At 42.1% G+C, this 22,477-nt stretch overlaps 2 long non-coding RNA genes across 4 annotated transcripts in view; one reads left to right on the forward strand and one right to left on the reverse strand.

The window, feature by feature from the left end:
• The window catches only part of LOC308593134, a 242,246-nt gene that overhangs the window by 98,434 nt on the left and 121,335 nt on the right, over nucleotides 1-22,477 (reverse strand). The window lies entirely within an intron of this gene.
• On the forward strand, nucleotides 7,162-12,506 carry LOC308593204. Its single transcript, XR_014010844.1, has 3 exons — nucleotides 7,162-7,972; nucleotides 9,970-10,127; nucleotides 11,640-12,506. It is a non-coding gene; the product is annotated as an uncharacterized lncRNA (long non-coding RNA).

A 22,477-nucleotide genomic window follows, 5' to 3' on the forward strand; every position in this document is an offset into this window, starting at 1 on the left:
AAGAAAAGAAAACCAAGATATCTTAAGAGCAACTCTTAAGATTACTTTAGCCATCAAAGAGTTTTCGACAATACATTTTAATCAACTTCCACAATCTTTTAAGAAATACAGTTTAATTAATATATATGTTATGCTGCATTAAAACAACTAGGGTTGTCTTTCTTTTTAATCTGAAATAAATCTTTTAGGAATAACTTCTTTTAGAAACAGTGTCAGTAAGCCCCCTTTAAACCTGCATTATATAATTTATGGTGATAGTCTACAAATAAAGTATGAGTAAATTTTCTATTCATATGACAATGAGCCACATTAAGAGCAACAGGCTGCATGCAAGTTCCCATGTGCACTTCTCTCCAAACCACAGATTGGCGCCATCAGCTTTGACAGCATACATCAGTGATGGCCAAACTTGGCCCTCCAGCTGTTTTGGGACTACAACTCCCATCACCCCTAGCTAACAGAACCAGTGGTCAGGGATGATGGGTATTGTAGTCCCAAAACAGCTGGAGGACCAAGCTTGGCCATTACTGGCATACATCATATGTTAAGGGAGAAAGTGATGTCTGGATTAAGACCACCAACTCTCACCAAGAGGTTAGCAGACTCTGCTAAAGCTCCCAGTGCTGCCTCGGTGTGCAGGCACACACAGTTTCCATGCATGATCCAATGCTTTTCCATATTGAGCAAGAAAGGCTGTTGAACTTCCATAAGAGCCCAAAATTTGTTGTTCAGTCATTACCAGGAAACACACTCTTATACAGTGTGGTGAGCCAAGGTCAACAGTGGAACAGCTATGCATTGAGGGGCAGTGTGATGTAGTGGGTAGATTGCCAGACTTGGGAGAGACCAGGGTTCAAAGCTTCACTCAGCCATGAAGCTCGCTAGCTGACCTTGGGCGAGTCACTGTATCTCAGGCTAAGCTACCCCACAGGGTTGTTGTGGGGATTAAACCAGTAGAAGGGGAACCTTGGAGGAAAAGGTGGGCAATAAAGAAACAGATTAATAAATTTAGAAACCTTTTCAAATAAAGTAATTTAGATTGGGACTGTTGAATGCTGGGTACACAGTCCAGTTGAGCCAAACTACGGAGATCAAGTTGGAATGACTTAATTGTCTTAAGCGCTGCTAAGACTTCAGCCTTATTCATTTGCAGGGTGACCTGCCTGTCCCGCTCCCTATAATTTGGCTTTAGTCTCCTTGGTATACTTTAACTTAGCTCAGTCAAGAAACAACCTATGAGGCACTTAACAGACTTTTGCAGGACCTGTGGCTCCCATGCCTAGGAGACTCAAGACCTTGAGGGAAAGAATGTCTATGGCGCATGGCCAGTGTGTTCAATAACTGTGAACAGTCAAACTAATTTCATCTGCACAAAAGGAATGAATCTATAACAAGAATTCCTAGGCAGGAATTGGCAGGCAGCCAGCAAAACATGAAGTGAGATGAATTTTTCTAGGCTTGTAAGGACTGGGCTGAGGGGCAGGAGGCTGGGAGAAGAGGAGGTCTAGACACAATAAATGTATAACTTCTCTAGAAAGTTATGGGTTTGGATTTTTTAAAATGGCACTTAATTAAGGTAACTGCAGAGAAAAATAGAAAAAGAAAAGTTGTGAATCATCTTATTCCTATGCAGGGAGGAATTAGGGAGACAGGCAAAATGGAACAGTTTGCTTGCATGAGCGAAAACTATCTATCTCTGTACGCTGATTTGAAACTTTATGAAATGGAATGTAGTTTTTGCCACAATAGATTTTAAGGCACAGAAGGGAGGCTCTTTTGTGGCTTTCAGAGATGGAATGACACCCTCACCTCTAGTTTGGGAGTACTCTGGTGAAGATCTTAAAGTTAGACAGGTTCACAAGGGAACAGAAAGTCCTTGAGGTGCTCAGGTTTTCCTAGGCCAATGAATGAATAGGCAGTGGCGGGTTCCTAACTGAAATTTCTGAACAGCAGCACCAAGTAAAGCACATTGTGGCACGCTGGTGTGAACACTATCAGCACATGGATGAATATGGCCAAATCTTGTTTTTTTCCAAGTAAAGTTGCAGCTGAGCAACCAACACTGGTTAAATGTGCTATAAGTGATGAACAACAACAACGAAACAAACGAACAAACACCCGATCATCCATCTACAAAGCTGAACTGAAAAACACTCACAAACTCCAAATCTGATTCTTTAGGAAGACTGTAATTCCATCCAGAACAGGCCAAATCTTAATTTTCTGGTCAATGATAAACTGGAGTTATTAGAGTAAATTGGGAGCGTTATAGTAAAAGGCTTGCTGTCAGGGGTTCAGGGACAGAGGCACAGGTGAGGGGGGAGACGGAGAGCGATGGGGAAGAAACCCAGGACAGTGAGGAAGAGGATGACAATGACTTGAGGTCTTCCATGAGTCTCTCAAGTGAATCGGAGGATTCCCAGAAGGGGGCGCCCCTGGTCAAGCCAAGGGGGATCACAGGGGGGACCTGCCAGGAGCAGGGAAACAGCAGGGAAACCCCGAGTGGGAGTGGGAGATCGGGGTCGGCTTCCCAGGAGGAACGGAGTGAGAAGGGTGGAGTTCCCAGTGTGACACACGGAGCAGAGCAGGAAGGAGACAGGGGAAGGAGATCGGGGCAGGACGTCCTGCCGGAAGGGGCGGAGAGTAGTACAGGGAGTAGTGTAGCTGTCAAAAGGAAGGTCAGGGGTAGCGAACGCGCGCCAAGTTCAAATGTGGAGGCGCGCGGAAATGCAGAGAGCCCGGAGGAGGAGCCTGGCCCCAAAGCACGAAGGAGGGGGGAGCAGGCATCTGAGGGATCCGCGTCAGGGGAAAGCAGGAGGGAAGGAACCCAGGGGGGCAGGAAGACCCTGCGGAAAAGAAAGGACAGGAAGAGGTGGTCTAGCACAAGCCTCTTAAGCTGGTGTAGAGGCGGGACCGACTCAGAGGGGACTTCAAACGTCTAGGCTAAAAGACGCGGGGCTGCACGCCTCGGTTGTGGAACCAATAATGAACTGCAATAAACATCCTTGTATATAAGAAGAGCTTGGCGTTGGTCTTTTGTGAGCTGAGACCTGAGGCAGCCCCTGACACTTGCTATAATGGATTGCTGTGATGCTTGAGGGAAAGGTGAAAGTTACATCCAGTAAGCACTATCTAGTAAGCAAGAGGAAAAGCTGAGTCTCAGAGTCTCCATTATCTAGTGATATTCCTTTAATATCAAGCAAAGAGAACAAAGGGGCAGAAATGGAACAAATGGGGATAACATTTAATAACAGTTAAAGGTGTGTCTGTATGGCATGTTTTAAGTGGATATTACCAAAGAGCCACTTTGTCACTATAATATAAATTCTAGTATGAGTGGGTGAGATCCAACTGGAATTACCCACTGGAATTAACCAAGCAGGTAAGTTAGTCATGCCCACTTACTGATGTTGATGGGCTACAATTCCCATCATCCTTGACCACTGGCTATGCTGGCTGGGGCTGATGGAAGTTGGAATCAAACAACATCTGGAGGGCTACAGGTTCTCAACCCCTGATGCAGAGTATGCAAGACTGAAAAGGCAATGCATCAGAGCAAACAAGTTTCATGTGTATCCTGATTTTGTATCCTGTTACCCAACAGCAGAGCATGTAAGGTATCATCAATATATGCAAGGAGTTGAAACACCAAGAATGGCTCAGACCATTTTTGAAAATCTGCCCCAGGTTGGGGGTGCCTTGCTTTTCTTAGATTTCTGATCTGATTCAATGTGAAGGATGGCTTCACTCAAATGGCAGTGATGCCTGCTGGACCAGTGCTGCCTATTTTCTTTACCCATCCAGTAATTTTATTTTCAACAATGCTTTTCACCCCATTGGCATACCGCATGCCATAACAAGAAAGAGATGGGCCCTGCTGTAAGTAATTAAGTCTACAAGAGCAGTACTGCTTATTTTTCATTGTAGCAGATAATCAGAATGCTGTTGGCTCAAGTGTAAAATGCAGAAATTAATGATCCCATATAATACAAATTAGAGGATTTTTTGTGTGTGTTTTTTTGAAGACTAAAGGTAGGAAACCTAGCTTCACTGCAAAAATGAAAGAGTCCCTATGTAAACAGATATGGAGAGATAAAATTAATAGGCAACAAATGCATTAATATGCAACACAATTAAATCATACTACACTAAAAAAGGCAGAGTTGATCATAATTCCACTTGAATTTTTTCTCAACACCATATTTAAAAGAGTACACATGGAATTTTATGGTTACACTTTCTTTATTTTTGATATGCAGCCAATATTTGCATATTGGCTCAGCTGTGATCGATGGGAATTCTGCATACGGCTTCAAAAAGTTCAAAATATTACACCCTTGTTTTCACCCTCCATAAAAGCAAATGCTCTGGTCATCAGAATACAGTATTTAACTAAAGGCAATAACTGTCTAGACCAACTTTCGAAACTGGTCTTCAGAATTCCTAAATGAAAAAAGAAAGATTCTAGAGCAAGAGGAAATTACATATTTTGATAAACTTACATGGGTAAGCAATGAAATAGCTTAATTGTTTGCAACGCCACAGCAACATAGCTGTCAACGTTTCCCTTCTTATAAGGGAAATTCCCTTATTCCGAATAGGATTCCTCGCAAGAAAAGGGAAAAGTTGACAGCTATGCACAGCAACCTAAAGATTCAAACTAGTGCTGTGCTAAACATTTCTCCTGCATTTCCTAGCAATTAATGAAAAAAGAAACAGACAATGAAAGAAACTGAAATTTAAAATGATCAAATGGGAGAGAAAATTTAAGTAAAATCCCCATAGGTGGAGCAGAGGGTTTCTGTTACATTTACTTTTGAGGTGGATGAGGGCTGCTTGTGAATGTCATTTCTTTCATTCTACAATTCATCTCACTAGTGGTGTGCACTCTGCAGCCTCTCCAAGTGGCTGTGCTTTAGCTAAAGCCCAAGAAAAGACACCATAAGAGAACTCCTCTCATGAGGCTTTTTCAGATGAAGAAGCCTGGGCAGCCAGGGAGGCTGCAGGGTGCTAGAGAAATGTTCACAGGGAAGAAAAGCACAGCACCCAGGGCCCCTTAGCAGCAAAAAAGTAAATTCAATGCACACCAAAATTCTAAAGAAATTTCCTGAGGATTGCCTTTCCCTTAAAAAGTGCCCCGAGAATGAGATTTCAGGGACAGGAGGTAATGTTGAGAAACTGGAGAGCAGATTTCAGCACAGCACTAACTAAAACAATTGCAAGTCCCTTTGTGTTTAGGTTTGGATCACAGTACTGAATGGCATGTGCCAAAAGTTTGAGTTTGAGTCATTGAATAAAAAAATACAATATAAATTAGCAAACTGGATTGTAAACACAGGGCAGTGATCATGGCGTCTGAAATCATCAACAAAAAAATAGCAATCTGTGGACACAGAGAGTAATGATCACTGCATCTAAGATCAAGAAGGAACTACTCAACTTTCACAGGAAACACCTGCTTTTTTTTTTAAGCCCTGCATCTTTGCAATGATATTGGACAGCTACACATATGTGCATCCAAATATTAGCATTTTTTTCTGTTAGAAATATTATCACCATAATTTTCTAGTGCAGGAAGGGTAGCATTCTTCCTAGTTAGGGGGAGATGAAATCTCCAAAGTGATGTATCCTAGCAAAAAAATTGTGATCAGTGACTGAGAATGCATGCCTCTAAGATTGCGTCTGTTCACTGGAACAGAAAAAACATGCTTCCAACAGATCATTTAAATTAAGCAACCACATTTCCAGGGACTCTTATTTGAATTTTTAAAATGGCTGTTTCCTACATTATACGCCACATCAACTATCTTCACAAGATTTTTTAGAAGTGTTGCAGACAATAAGCATCAGTCGTAAAAGTGCCTTTAGTGCCTATCACATAGAAATGTTCTTTGTGCTTAGCTCCTAAACACTACAATCTTTCACAGTGCTGGTGATAAATATGTATGGCAAGTAATGCTAGCACTAACATTAGCAGCAAAGCTAACACTACTAGCACTAGTAGTAATGCTAAAAGATCATCTCATTCCTTATAGAACTGATAACTGCTCTTTTCAGTAGAAGGCATTCCACCAATACCATCTCACCAAGGTATCTGTTTTGTACAATATAGGAATTGGGTCTTCAGCTAAGTGATACTTGCCATTTGGAACGCCCCTCCATAGCATATCAGACAGGAATCATTTCTATTAGCTTATGGTGCCTATGGAAGACCTCCCTCTTTCAGCAAGTATTTTAAGTGTAGAATTTTTATTCTAGTTTGCATCTGTACTAGATTTGAAATTTCATCTATGAAATTGTTTTCTATGCTGTTGTTGTTTTTAAGTTATTGGTGCTTTTATTGGTCAATCACAGAAGCACGGAATTGTAGAGTTGGCAGATCATCTAGCGATTCATAAAGGGAAAGAAATAAACAATACTGGGAATATAGCCATTTCCTCAAAAGTTGACCAAGTCATTGTGCTGAAGGTTTGCTTCTTCACTGACACCTGTGGCTCACTTTGTGAACTTGACCACTGAGGAGTGTTCTATAAACAGAAGGAAATAAGAAGAGTCCCGTTGGATCAGTACAAAAGTCCACCTAAACCATGAATCTTGCTCTCACAGGGGGAGGTGGATGCTTCCAGAATTCCCTGAAGCAAATTCTGTCATTATCATCCATGTCTTGGACACATTTTCCACTAAACCCTTCCTTCACTCTGCTCATGGCAGTCTTCTGGTATGAAGAATCTTGTTACATTGTAGAAGACCTGCAAAACCTACAATAGTATATATTAATGATATTAAGTGTTTTGTGCTCAATTCTACATATTTGTTTTGGCCAGAAATAAATGGCATACTAAGGATCGAGGGTGGGGTGGGGGTGGGGGCAGATGGACAAATAAATACTATTTCCTGTTGACATTAAACACACATTAACTATATATCGAAACAATAATTACAGGAAAGTGCTGATTTCTACATTCTAACAAAATTATTGCTTCTCTGTACTTGATATAAAAGTCTCTCAGTAAGCCCAGATAAAGATCCAGTGGTAATTTATGATGCTGAGGGTGTCACAATAATTTAGGGTGGCAGTTGAGGCAAGCAGGCCTTTTGTCCATTTCATCCTCACACTTAATTTACAGTTGCTTTTCAAGACCTATTTTTGGGGGGTTTGTTTCCCATCTCTTCCATTTGGTGCAAGCACTGCTTTCCTATGAATCTGTCACCTGTTTCCTTTCCAATCAATAGTACATGAGTATACTTGCTACAAGATTAATTTATCTATTCCTTTGGACCAGAGCCATAGTGTAAAGGCCAGTAACTCAGTGGGCAAGATCCCACAATAAATTGCATCAAGCTGGAAGGAATCATCCGTAAATACCATCTTCGGGTTCAGGGCCACTGATACTAGCTTCCATTTAATTTAATGAACTGCAGGGTGGGGGACAACTTTTATTGCCTTTTGTTTTTCTGTCTGGGAAATCTACGAAATATAGGCAAGTACAGATGGATCACATATTAAAAATGCTTTGTCTGAAAAGCTTGGTAAAAAGAGGGCCCATGAAACCATTGGAATGGAAGGGGAGAGGCAAGGTTTTCCCAAATGGACATCTGTTTGTTTAAAATCTTATACTTCTCTACTACCAGCCATGGGCATGAGGTGGGATTTTTAAATTTGGATATGTATAAAATGGGGAAACACCCTACAGAAATTGGAGAAAGAGCATGATGTAAAGGAAATAAAAATAACCCAGCTTAATTTAGGCTGCTAAATTGTAGGTAGAACCACAATTTCATTCAGGGAAACATGAAATATTTTTGTTTGACTCTTTAAAGAAAAAGTTGCTAACTTAAAAAAAATAAAAATCTGCCAGAGTGGGATGCAATTCACAGACATGGTTGCCCCTTCTGAGGGGATGAAGTCAGCCAACTTTCAGAACAACAGGTGCAACCATCCTACTGCAAGGGCAGATTTTACAACTTTGAGGTGGGTAAAACAGAAATCACTTCACTTTCTTTCAGTATTTTGTGGGTGGGGGAGAGGGTTGATCAGAGGCAGAGTGATAGGGGAGGGGTTGTGAAAGGGGGGCTGTGAATGAAGCAAGTAGGGATACAGTCTGTGCGTGTGCGTGCACACACACCAGCTACACCTTTTAAATAAACTGATAGTGCAATCCTATACATCTTTACTCACAGAGCCTAGGACTTGCCAATCAGAAGGTTGCCAGTTCGAATCCCTGCGATGCAGTGAGCTCCCGTTGCTTGGTCCCTGCTCCTGCCAACCTAGCAGTTCGAAAGCACGTCAAAGTGCAAGTAGATAAATAGGTACCACTCCGGCAGGAAGGTAAACGGCGTTCCGTGCGCTGCTCTGGTTCTCCAGAAGTGGCTTAGTCATGCTGGCCACATGACCCGGAAGCTGTATGCCGGCTCCCTTGGCCAGTAAAGCGAGATGAGCGCCATAACCCCACAGTCGGTCATGACTGGACCTAATGGTCAGGGGTCCCTTTACCTTTACTTCCCACTAAGTTCAAATGGGGTTAACAGGTGAGTGGGTATAGGATTGCCAGTGTGGTGTAATGGCTAAGAGCGGTGGACTCATAATCTGGTGAACCGGGTTTGCTTCCCCGCTCCTCCACATGCAGCTGCTGGGTGACCTTGGGCGTCACACTTCTCTGAAGTCTCTCAGCCTCACTTACCTCACAGAGGGTTTGTTGTTGGGGAGGAAGTGAAAGGAGATTGTTAGCTGCTTTGAGACTCCTTAGGGGAGTGAAAGGCAGATATCAAGTCCAAACTCTTCATCATCATCATCATCATCTTAAAAGGGGATTTGGAACAATCTAACCCAGGGTAGGCAGTGTGGTGCCTCCAGATGTTGTGAAATACAGCTCCCATCTGCCCCAATCGACATGGCAAATGGTCATGCATACTAGGAGTCCATCATCTGGAGGATGCCATATCGTCTACCCTGATCTAATAGATGTGTTGGCTAGCCCCTATACATTTTAGCTCTATAAAGAAGAAATCTGACAGGCAATGAGAAGCACCTTCAGGCAGCATTGATGAAGCAGAAATTCATTCGAAAATAAGTAAATAAAATGAAGTGGTGGAGTACTGAGGGGAAAGAACCAGCCTTGAGATTTCTCTCTCGTTGATCTGATGTAGCTCTTTGGGAGCAGAGTGTACTCTGATCAAGGCCATTGGACTGCTGTTGTGCCTGTGATAACAACATTATGTATCTTCTCACCCACAGTCTAAGGACAGATCTCTATTCTTTTTAACAGGGCTTCTAAATTTAACTTGCCACCAACTGTTTTGCTGCAGAAAATTTCAGCTGACTGTGAAGTGGAATCTCTCAAAAGAAAGTCTCACACTTCACAGTATGCTTTCTCTGCTACAATAACAACAAAATAAACCCCAGCCAAAATGCTCATTTGCTCTACCTGGCAATAGAAAATAAGAGTACAACTTGATCAAACTAGGAGAGTGGATTTGTATTGAATTGGTAGCTAATTTGCCAAAAGCTCATGAATAATTCAAGCGAGATCAAGTGACAAAAATATTATAACTTCAACCTTCATTTTGCCTGCATGCTAACATAATCATCTACATTTGAGAAGGGATTTTTTAAAAGTTGTTTTCTTCCATAATGCCAAAACTGGCAAAAGGTGATTTTTATACTTACAGTTTGTTTTCCATAGTGATGTGTTGAAAGTGGAATAAGGAGGATAATGTATAATTTGATTATATCATTTTTTGCTACTGCTGCTGTGTCATTTGGGCACATTTCTAAACCTTATCAGGAAGAGCTCAGTTTGTCTGGAATAAGGCTGGTTGTATAGCTGCTATACTAACAGACTTGATAGTATGCATCTATAAAATAACTTCCTTCGGGTGAAGTGATGCTGTGTTGCTGCTGTTAGGTATCAGTTTTGTCGTTTGTTAATTACAATAAATATTAGGCTGACCATGTATCCTACTTTACAGAGATCTCTCCTGTCTGAAGAGTTGTTAGAGGTCAGTCTTCTGTCTGAGGGAGTCCTCTGTCTGATCCAAATCCAGTCTTGGATGACCACCAACACTTAGCAGCTGGACAGCAAACTGAGCAGAAACACAAGCCACCTGGTCACATCTTCCCTCGTATGGTAAGATGTATTTCCATTTAAATTACAGTAATAATTTCTAAATTTGCATCTATACCTAACATTAGCTAATGAAAATGTACGTAAATCTGTGTTCTCTTTGAAAAGACTTACAGAAACTGCTATATAAAATTATTGCTAAAATAAATATTTTATGCTTGATTTTTTAATACAACTTACAAAGCATTTTCAATTATGTTATGGGCTTTAATACTATAATTTATTTTGACAGCATCCCTGTGAGGTAAGGTAATTTAAGTTCAGTTTTACAGATAGGAAGCTTAGAATTAAGAAAGAGTGATTTGCCCAAGTTCACATCACATAGGAAACATTGAATGCTGCTTTATAATGAGTCAGATAGTCAGTCCATCTCACTCAGTAACCGGCAGAAGCTCTCGGGGGTATCAGATCTCTGCCATGAAAATGCCAGGGATTCAACCTCAGATTTTTCATATTCAAGGCATTCATTCTTCCATGAAGCCAAAGACCTTCTCCACAGGCATTGGGAGGTGTAGTTCTGCACATTCAAAGGAATGTGTCTAAAAAAGTGTTTTGTCCATTGAAGTGAATGGGAACATGCCTGTAGACTTTGTGTTTTGTAAGTGTAAAGTGTAGCTGGGTGAGATTATACCTCTTCATTCCATAATGATGTATGATAGAGGTGTGGAAACAATGGGTAAAGAATCCTTATTTTCTAATTATGTAGATTTGCAGGGGGGAAGAAAGACTATAAAACAAATTTTGTGTCAATTATCCTGCCCAACTCCATTGGAGCAAGTAGTAGATTTGTATAATTGTGATTTTACTTCATCAATGAGATTCATACAAAATAAATGTGCAAAAGAAAACTAAAAGAAACTGAAATCTGCTAGAATACCTTTTGACTTGTCTGAAAATATTTTGCATATTGAAATCATTATAGTGCATATTTTAGTTATGAGTCACAATTACAGGGTGGCAAGCCAAACTGGAAAAAATGGAGAAGCTTTAAACAACGACCTTTTCTGTTAAGCATCAGGATTTATGTTTGCATTGCCAAAGTCATTTGGCGACGGCCACCTACATTAGCACAACCTTCGTCCCGGGCTGCATTCACAAGCTGGGAGTTTAAAGGTTAAGTGGAGCGGGGAGGGGAGGGGTTTTCATGCATGCCGTGCAGCCATAGTCTATAAGAGGAAAGTCAGAATTTATAAACTGTCTGAAAGATGCTCCGTGGAGGCATTTAAAGGACTGGTCTATCATTTCAATTAGGGCCAAATAATTGCCCCACATAATAATCATTACAGGCTCGTAAACCACGGTGCCACCCAAGATGTTAACAAGCTGGCATGGTTTGAGCATCAAAGACAGAGGGGGAACTGTGTTTGCATGTTTGGCACACCAACTAATGAGGAAAGTCAATTGGTCCTTTGTCTTGAGGGTCTGAAGAGCTGTGCTCTAATGTTTGGTTTCTTGGTTGGCACTTGTTCAAGTAATCGCTCATGGCCTGACAAAGCGGCACTTGTGTTTTATTAGTGGCCATGCTGAACTCTCCTGCCTGGGCTGTGTTGTCTCTCAATAGAATGCGGCACCAAAGGGCACACTTATTTGAAAACACTAAATCAGAGCATGATGACCTTTGCCCAGCAAATGCAACTAAGACAACAACAGAAATGTTTACAGCAGTTTCTCCTCTTGCTGGAAAAGAAGTGAGGAAGCCGGTAGGTAGGTGATGTGTGAACTGACATTTACAACATGCTGAAAGAAGAAGCAGAAAGAACTTTCGGGAGATGTACACTAAGCAATACATTTCAAACAACAAACACACACAAAACAAGGTGGACAACAATTTAAGGTTGTTCAGCTTACAGAGATGCTGACAAACTGTTGACTAATTAGTTTTTCCTGATCTTACTTTGCTAGGCTCAATGTAGCTAAGCTTATAGAAGCTCCCGATGGCTTCAAAACCAGAGACTGGCCAGGTCTACACCTTGTTTGCTAAAACAATGATATTGCTTCAGGTGTTCCATTCATGACTTCAACGAGTTTCTTCTTTTGAGGCATTTACCTGTACATTTCAGCAATGTATCATCAGTGTGCATCGGCTTAACTTAGGGGCTGAATCACGAGGCAAATCAAGGTGATTCAGGGGTCTTTCCTCAATTACGAGTCCAAGCTTAATATACATAGCCCCCACCCCAGTCAGATCAGGGTCACCACAAAGCCTCATGTCGTAATGTTTTTTCTGTGCTTTTCTGAAACTTAGAGGTCTATTATTTTCTATAGATCTATGTTTCCCTAGGTCTAACAGCTTTGCAAGAAGTTATGCTGACCACTTGTGGCCTGTGGAACACTGAAGAGTTCTGGGTTGTTTTTGTTAAAGTGCAGCAGAGGATTTTTTTAAAAAAATTAAAGGCTTTATTTGTTTTAAATCCTATGTTGCTCTCCTTTAACTCTCTCTCTCTCTCTCTCTCTCTCTCTCTCTCTCTCTCTCTCTCTCTCTCTCTCATCAGAGCTCTTCAGAACTTTAGAACTATTGAAATAAAGGAAAAATAGAACCAGAAAGAAAATTATAGTGTGAAGCTGCAATTTATTTATTTTTTTGCAAAAAGTACAAGGAAAAATGCACACCACTTGCCCCCCTTTCTTACTTATTATAAAGTATGAAAGAGCAAGAGACAAACTCCTGCAAGGGATTATAGAGGAAAGTGAATCACTTTTATTTTTCCCCACAAAAAGCCGTTGGACCTATTGGTCTGCAATTTGGCAGACTTAATCCTCTCTGGAGGGGCTCTTTTGCCTGTAAATTTCATCCACTTTAGCCCAAAAAACTATTATAGCCGTTTTTAGACTCCCCATTGTAGTAAATGTTGAGCACAGCCTTGTTTCATACAGAATGGCTCTGAACCAAAAGTACAGATGGTTGTGGTGACAGCATAGAGTGAATCAGAAACTGATTGAAATTTTTAAAACCACACAGATACAGATACAATACGTATCTTGGGGCCTGTGCATACTCTTAACACTACCCTTTCCTCTGGAGTTGACATCATATGTTAATTGTTTAAATGAGGAATCTACATTCAGATCTGATCTGTAGCTTTTTTCTTAAAACATATTTGCAATACTAGACTCTCAACAATGTGGACAGGCCAAATTCAATGGAAGCTTTTGGGGGTAATTGTTCCTTCAAAATGAAAGTTTCCTTTTGTTGCCAAGAGGGGGCAGTGGGGTGATTTTATTTTATTTCTCTCCCTCTCTCTCTCTCTCTCTCCCTCTCTCTCTCTCTCTTTCCTTCATGCCAGACAAATCTCTTTTTTATATATATAAAGCCTGGTGGATCAGGGGAATGCCTGGACATAGTGTACCTTGATTTCAGTAAGGCTTTTGACAATGCTCTCCATGATACTCTTGTGGAGAATCTGGTAAAATGTGGACAGGATGAGATAACTGTTAGGTGGCTTGTAGCTGGTTGACTGACTGAACCTACTAGCAGTTCCTTATCATCCTGGGAAAAAAGGGAAGAGTGGGGTACTACAGCGTTTTGACCTGGGCCCGTCATTGTTCAACATCTTTATAAACAACTTGGATGAAGGTATTGAGGGGATGCTCATCAAGTATCAAGGCGCTATCAGGCAAGGAATGTCCAGAGGGAGAAACTGACTTGTCAAAAATACACTTACAAATTAGGGAAAGCTATGTCCATCAGTCCTACATTTCTCAGCTAGTCCAATATGTGCACTTGATGAGGCAGTTGCAGCAACAGAGGGGCTCCTCTCCCAAGCTCAGCTTATGTATCTTGCCCACCTGAGCTGTGTGCAAGCAGATGCAGACTCCACCTACATGTAACCTTCTGCTCCTCCCTGTTCAATCCTCTTCTGGTCCTGGGAGACAGTGGAGCAGGAGAGGTGGGGTCAGGAGGAGGAAGAGGCGGCGGCGTGGAAGCCCTTGACTCTACATCAACCTCACCAATCTCTCCCTTCTCCTGCACTTGTTGTTCAGTCTTCAATCCTGCAGCTTCTTTTGATTCTTGCTCGTGTCTCCTGACTATTACAGGTTCCCACAGTTCAATGATCCCTTCATCCAATCCAGTGTCCAACACTGCTTCTCATCAGAATTCAGCCACTGTTCTTCAGTGTCCAGCCAGTCCCTGACATCAGATTTGTAGATGACACCAATCGGAATTCAAGTTGACTTCAACAGATTGGAGCGAACTGGGCCAAAACCAACAAACTAAAATTCAATAGGGGCAAATGTAAGGTTCTACACTTAGGCAGGAAGAACCAGCTGCAACAACAGAATACGGGAGACACCTCACATGCAAGTAGTACATGGGGAAAGGATGTAGGGGTCTTAGTAGATCACAAGCTGAACATGAGTCAACAGTCTGATGCAGCAGCAACAAAAACTAAGGCTATTGTAGGCTCCATCAACAGAAGTATAGTGTCCCAATCAAGGGAAGTAATAGCACTATTTTATTCTGTCTTGGTCAGACTGCGCCTGGAGTACTGTGTCCAGTTCTGGGTACTACAACTTAAGAAGGATATTGACCAGCTGGAACGTGTGCAGAGGAGGATGACCAAGATTATCAAAGATCTGGAATCCAATCCTAATGAGGAAAGGTTGAGGGAACTGGGTATGTTTAGCCAGTAACGAGAGGACTGAGAGGAGATATGATAAGCATCTTCAAATATCTAGAAGTCTGTCACATAGAGAATGGAGCAAGCTTGTTTTCTCCTGCTCTAGCAGCTAGGACCTGAACCAATGGCTTCAGTTTACAGGAAAAGAGATTCTGACTAAACATCAGGAAGAACTTTATGACAGTAAGAGCTGTTCAACAGTGGTAGAGACTCCCATGAGAAGTGGTGGACTCTCCTTCCATAGAGATTTTTAAGCAGAAGTTGGATGGCCAACTTCCATGTATGATCTAGTTGAGATTTCTGCATAGCAGATTGTTGGACAAAATGAGCCTTGGGGTTTCTTCCATCTCTACAATTCTATGATTCTATTATTCTTTTTGCGACCAACAAAATTAGTTTAAATAAAATCAAACCATTACTTTTGTGTCCACACACCCAAGGAACTTACTACATAAAAAGCTTACTAAGTAAGAAGCAATTAACGACAATTAATCACACATTCCCCAGCCCCACTGAGTAGTAGAGCAACAGACAGGCTAAGTCCCCCCAAAAGCAAGCTTTCAATTGTTAGAAACTACCTTTGCTGAACAAATTTACCTCTGAGTAGACATTGATGAACAATATAATGCTATACCATTGGGTGAAACTTTCCTGATGGTGGAAAAGCATTGCTATGGCTGTGATAAAGGGCACTAATGCAGAGGCAACCAAAACAGGCCCTCTTCATTTAGGTGCTATTTTATCATGTAGGCAACTGCAGTATTCTGAAGAACAGTCAATTGCTCTGCTTCCTGTCTTTCTTGGATGGAAATTTTGCAAATCCATGTAAACAGAAATTGCTGGCAATGTCTTGATCATATCTGGCATGAATTCAGTCTTTATATTTGCTAAGATGCAAAATTTGAAAAATGCATAAGAAGACTTAACAATTCTTCATTTTGTGCATTTTTTCTTCTTGATTGTACATGACAGATTTGAAAAAAAATATCCAAGCTTTGGTATTCTCTGTGATTAAAAATAAAACAGGAAGTGTTGTGCGAAGTGCACGACACTGACCTGAGCTTAGTTTAAAAGCAAGGAGAGGAAAGGGATGTGTGGGACATAAAGTAGAAATTTAGGCCACACAAAAGAAGAATGCATTTGCACTAAAAGAATCTATGTGGGCACAAAGTGGTAAGGGGTATGTGGGGCTTCTTGGGAAGGAAAGAATTGCTGTAATCTCCTCTCAACCACCATTCCACATTGTTCAGTGGGAAGAAAGGGAAGAGAATCTTCATGGCATCCCTTAAGTTGTGCTAAGAGCAAAACCTAAAAGCAGAACACACCATACAATTAAAGTATATTCAAAGCACATGACTTTCTCCAAAGAATCCAGGGAACTGTAGTTTCCCCACACAGAACTATAATTCCCAGCACCCTTAACAAACTACCATTCCCAGGATTCTTTGGGGGAAAGACATGTGCTTTAATTGTATGGTGTGGATCTGCTCTAAGTCTCTAACAGGAATTGCCCACTATTTACTAAGGACTAATAACTAATGATGGCAAAGAAGCATTCAGGATCCTTTATTCAGAGAACTAGCACCACAAGGTTTTGTTACAGGATCAGAACTTTAATAAAGCCAGAGAATAAATCTTAACAAAACAACCAACAGACGGAATAAGTTTCAAGCGTATTTTTACACAAAAAAGTCAAAGTATGTCCTGAGCCATATGGCCGATTATTTTTTACCAGCCATATGGCCTACAGCTTTTTAACAGCACAGACGCTATCCCTAGATTGTTTAGTTCATTTCCAAGGCTACTTTAATTGCATTTTAGTATGCTGGATATCTAAGCGTGCCTAAGTTTAGCATATATTCACAGAAACTTGTAAGTTACTTTTACATATCTACCTTGCTACATATTACATTGAGGTTTAAACTGAGTAATGGTGGAGCAATGAGGTCTTTATTATATACATTGCAGCAAAATGCCAAGAGCGCTCTCTCTCTCTCTCTCTCTCTCTCTCTCTCACACACACACACACACACACACACAGAGGGAGAGAGAGAGAGAGAGAGAGAGAGAGAGAGAGAGAGAGAGAGAGAGAGAGAGGCTGTTTTGTTGTAAACCTGATTTTAGTGAAATACATATTTTTATTAATCTTGCACTTACAATGGAAGGACAGCAGTGGATTCCCATTGCCTCTCTATATGAGCACTGGAAGAAATTGCCATATACAGTGAGGAATATAGAGAACTGTGCAGTTCTATGCCATAAGACATTGCTGAGCATGGCAGAGCACCCAATCCCAGGGTTTGTTTGTTTTTTAGCTCTGAGATCAGTTGTTAGAGATCTTATTTACTAAGTGCAGCAATGCAGATCCTCTACCTCGCAAAGAGCAAGTGAACATAATTTTACCATAAAAATCAGTTTCAGATTTGGCGAATGTCATAATCTAATGCACAGATTGACTTCCCTGAAACTATTAAACCCACAGAAGATCCTACAGGGCTCTCCATCCCCATGTAGCATTGCTTCCACTGGGCTCTTTCCAGGGACAGGGCACAGGGAGTGGAAGGCACCATGGATGCTGGTTGCAGCCTTCATGCTAGTTCTAGAAGATGGTTCTAGAAGAGAGCACTTTTGCAGACCTGCTCAAACAGTCCCTGAGGATGTGGAGTGGGAGTAAGGTTTGCAAACTACCGGCTTTCCGTGCAATTTAAGATACAACATTTTTCATCAGGTCATACACACTTGAAAGGCAAAGCTCAAACTTTCTTTGTACAATGAGGACACTTTGACAATGGCTACTAGTCACAATGGGATGCGGATGGCGCTGTGGGTTAAACCACAGAGCCTAGGACTTGCCGATCGGAAGGTCGGCGGTTCGAATTCCTGCGACGGGGTGAGCTCCCGTTGCTCGGTCCCTGCTCCTGCCAACCTAGCAGTTCAAAAGCACGTCAAAGTGCAAGTAGATAAATAGGTACTGCTCTGGCGGGAAGGTAAACGGCATTTCCGTGCACTGCTCTGGTTCGCCAGAAGCGGCTTAGTCATGCTGGCCACATGACCCAGAAGCCGTACGCCGGCTCCCTCAGCCAGTAAAGCGAGATGAGTGCCACAACCCCAGAGTCAGTCACGACTGGACCTAATAGTCAGGGGTCCCTTTACCTTTACTAGTCACAATGGCTATGTTCTCCCACCATGGCCGGAGACATTATGCCTCTGAAGAGCAGTTGCTGGGAATCACAGGGAGTTGGAGTGCTGTTGTGCTCATGGCTAACTTGCAGGTCACTATGAGAACAGAAGCCTGGATTAGATGGACCACTGGCCGGATCCAGCAAAAGAGATTCCGTGTGGGCATTAGCCTTCCTAGAGAATGAAGTCAGGAAAGAGATTGTTTCCTCTTTAGTAGTACAGATGCGTATACCTTTGTATACCTTAATATAGAAGGGCATCATCAGGGTCCAAAAGATACACACAATTATCTTATCAGATCCACCATCCAACCACCAAAAGGACCAGCAAAAGCAACAGGGAGGATTTAAAGGCTTCCAAATGCACTGTGGCACAAAGCTTCCAGAAGCTCGGGTCCACTTTGGTCAGATTCAAAAGAATTAGCTTATTTGGAGAGAGAAATTCTGAATGGCAAGCTCCTGAGATTGCTGACAGCTACATTGGCTTAATAGCACCGCTGCCTTCACCGACAAGTGAAATGGATATGCATTGTTTGTTTGCTCTGTGTGCACCAGGATTCGAGGAGAATTCCATTCATTAGTGCCCACTACAGGACACATCTTTAAAAATAATTAGGCATAAGGATAATAGATGAGATATTACTTCAGCCATTAATTCTTAACACTTTTCAGCGTCCCACAGAGATGTAAGATAATGCAAATAAACCAACGCACCAAGCCAGAATTCAACACTGAAAAGCAACGTCCTGTAAGTTCAAATAAGCCAACTAATTTCCAGTCAAACGAGGTAATTTCTAGGCAGATTCTTCTGATGTTTTTCTCTGTTTGTAATTTGCATAATTAAATAGCTTGGTGTTTCAAAGCAGCCACAGCAGTAAGGTCAGAGGGTTATATGTTAAATAGCAACAACCTGGGCTTTTAAAAAAAGAAGCAGAGAGCAGCTGATCTCCTGTCACATAATTTTCTCCTTCTCTCCTTATTTTCCCTTTGGGGTGAGGGATCACAGACATTGTACTTTGGCAGGGGAGCAGTAGGCCCTTTGTGCTTTTGCAAGCAGTACAGGATCACAGATGTCCTTGATTATTGAGAAATCTCTTTTAATGATTTCTTCTCTCCTCCCTCCCCAAACAGCAGGTCATCTTTTTGACACGAACATCTCTTTTTAAGACATACAACACTACGTTTCTAAAGAATATAAAGGTACAGAGAGAAGGAGGGAAAGCCACACATTCCATTTTCAGGTTAAAATTAAAATTTAAGGATGAAAACTCCAGTGCTCTTAAAAATGATGTTGAACCAACTGGTTCCTATAGATAAACAGATTTCATAGAGATGCCATTCATCCTGTTTTTCCTCATGTGAAGATCAACTATTATATACAACAAAAAGGGCATTGTGGGGACATTGGCTTGTTGTTCACTGTTTTCATCTCCTTCAACATTTCTCAGGTAAAAATAGAGACACCCTGTTCCATCCCCTCCAACATTTCTCCAATGAAAAGAGGAACATCGAATGGGAAACTAGAAATTGGAACGGCTTCTGTAAGGCTGAGACTTTCCCTGGAAAAGTTTGTGTTTTTGCTCAGTGAATGGAGGGACACTGCTTTCCTGCACTTACAGAAGAGGCCCTTCCATGAAGTCTGAAGGGGTCCTTCTGTGAGTTAAACTCTTGTTCCATTATCTTAGAACAGGAGAGCCTCAGGCACAAGGCTAAATGTGCCCCTCCAGAACTCTCTAGAAGGCCCTTGAGACTCTCCCCAGGCCACACCCCTTTCCCTAGGCTGCCTACACCCCTCTCTCCAGGCCACACATCTCTCAGACTCTACTTCACACCCTTCTTGAGTGTTTCTTACTGGTTAGAATGTGTCCTTCCAGGCAAGCCTCTTGCTTGCCTGGATAGAGGACAGAGAGGGTTCTGTGAGTGTGTGTAGAAAGTAACCTACAGTACAAAGGTAAAATTTACATTTGTTGCTCTGCCTACTTTTGCCTCTGGCCCCTCCTACCATGCGCAGCAAGAAACTTGGTCCTCTGAAAAGTGGTTGCCCAAAAAGAAATCTCTGGGAAATGTTCCACATCCATGACTTATACAAAAATTGGTTATAACTCCTTCTTATTTTGATTTTTATGTTTATTTATCACATTTTCAGTGAAAACGGAAGTTGTGAGAATAACTCAGTTATTTTGCCCCAACTATAACATTAACTCAAACTACTTTTTGCTCCATGGAATGAAGTTTACTTTGGCTCTGTTCTGACCAAAATAGGTGGGGGGAACCCTAAAATTAATTTCAGAAATTGAAATACAGTTTGCTTAAGTTTCCTGTTCACCTCTCCCCCAACCTTTTATAGCTTACTGGTGAACACAGCTGCATGTGAACATAGATTTAAAAAATGCATTTGGTGTTTTAATCAAAGTTATATGAGGGTTGGTAAGTAAAGGTAAAGGTACCCCTGCCCGAACGGGCCAGTCTTGACAGACTCTGGGGTTTGTGCGCCCATCTCACATCTATTGGCCGGGGGCCAGCGCTGTCCGGAGACACTTCCGGGTCACGTGGCCAGCGTGACAAAGCTGCATCTGGCGAGCCAGCACAGCACACGGAACGCCGTTTACCTTCCCGCTGGTAAGCGGTACCTATTTATCTACTTGCACCCGGGGGTGCTTTCGAACTGCTAGGTTGGCAGGCGCTGGGACCGAGCAGCGGGAGCGCACCCCGCCGCGGGGATTCGAACCGCCGACCTTTCGATCGGCAAGCCCTAGGCGCTGAGGCTTAACCTGCATGAAAACTAAGGGGAAAGATGTAAACAGAAAACTGTGCAAATCGTAATTATGTACTCTCATAATCCAGGAAGAAATTCAGATATGGAGATAATTCCATAAAAACATTGGAACCCTTGATCAAAAAGGGTTGGGTAGGGAGTTTCTGCATTCTGCATTCCCAGGATGCACTTGGTTTCTGTCCTGCTAGGGCCTTTTCAAATTATTTTGCAATAAGGATTAGCAATATTCAGACATGCTGATGCATCTCCTTTCATGTGCTTTCAGTTTTAGGCTTTAGTCAAGTCAGCTTGCTTCTACGGCAGTTTGGATTCATTGATACTTTGGGGTGGAAAGAATGGAGCTAAGTGAAGTTTACCCATTATACACACACACGGAAGGAAACACATTTCTGTGTCTCTATTGCCTAGGCTAGGGGTGAGCAGACCCTCCAAGTGTCCCTATTTTCCAGGGACACTCCCGGATTGATCCCAGAATGTCCCACTTTTCCTTAGGACAGCCCTATTTTCATTGGAGAAATGTTGGAAGGTACGGGTGAGCAGACTTCAGGCTTTAAGCCTTTTTCTAGGATGCTAAGAACCACTAACCAGACCTTTAGAATTAAAGAAGCCGGAGTCCAGAACTTGCTTTTGAGTAACTGAACTAAACTTAATTCGTTCCAAGTACGAGAACTGGCCTTCCTCCACCCCCATCCTTCTTCATTTCAGCAGTTTAGTTTTTGAGGGCATTTTGTTTTCGCGACTGCTAAACAATTGGGAGTCAGAAAGCCTTCTTGATGTGCTTCACATCATCTACAGATCAACCAGTAGATCCTGATCTCCCTTGTGCTCACCTGTGGCCTAGGGAACAGGTCAATCTCACTCTCTTCTACTGACAGCATCATGAGTTGTCTTGACAACATATGGGCACTTGCCCACTTTCTGGTGCCATGATACAAGACAGCTCTAAAAGGTAGGAATGTATCACTTTAACTGCAAACAGTTATGGGATCAAGATTTGTTTGTGTGTGGGTTTTTTAAAAAAGAGGTGCACTAGAGGTTTTCTTTAGAATGGCATGTTAGGGGATTAATTGCTTTTCCATCTTTCCTCCAGTAACAGCACAAGCAGTGGTGCAGAGCCACAGGGCTTCCCTCCTGACCCCTGCATGGCTGCTGATTCCAGTGCTAGGACTGGAAGGCATCAAAGCCAGGGCAATATGGGTGTACCGGAGAGTGTTGGATTGGTCTCACTATTGCACCCATACGATCCCAACCTCACTGCCACCTGGCACCAGCTGCATCCAGATAAGCAGAAGCTTATATTTGTGAGGAGAGTGGCTCTGTGGTTTCACCACACCACGTGCGCCATATTCATTCATTTGCTGTGGTGAGAATGAACCGTAGAGGGGAATTGGGAAACCACCATGGCAAACTGCTTTAAAATGTGGCTAGGATCTTTCTAAACCAGGCACCCCCAAACTTGGCCCTCCAACTGTTTTGGGACTACAAAGCCCATCATCTCTAGCCAACAGGACCAGTGGTCAGGGACAATGGGAATTGTAGTCCTACAACAGCTGGAGGGCCAAGTTTGGGGATGCCTGTTCTAAACAAAGAACAGCTGAGGGCAGGAGATTTGAATCAGGATTGCAGTGCCTGGGAAGGAAATAAGGGCGAATTTAGTGGTTCTCAAACCATTTTGGGCCACTGCCCCTTTGGTTCCATAAACTCCTCCCTGGTGCTCCCTATCCTGCAAAAAGCATTTTTCAGAATAGTGGTCTGCATAATTCACCAAGGAAGATGATA

The sequence above is a fragment of the Podarcis bocagei genome (assembly GCF_964188305.1).
Source record: "Podarcis bocagei genome assembly, chromosome: 8".
Lineage (NCBI taxonomy): Eukaryota > Metazoa > Chordata > Lepidosauria > Squamata > Lacertidae > Podarcis > Podarcis bocagei.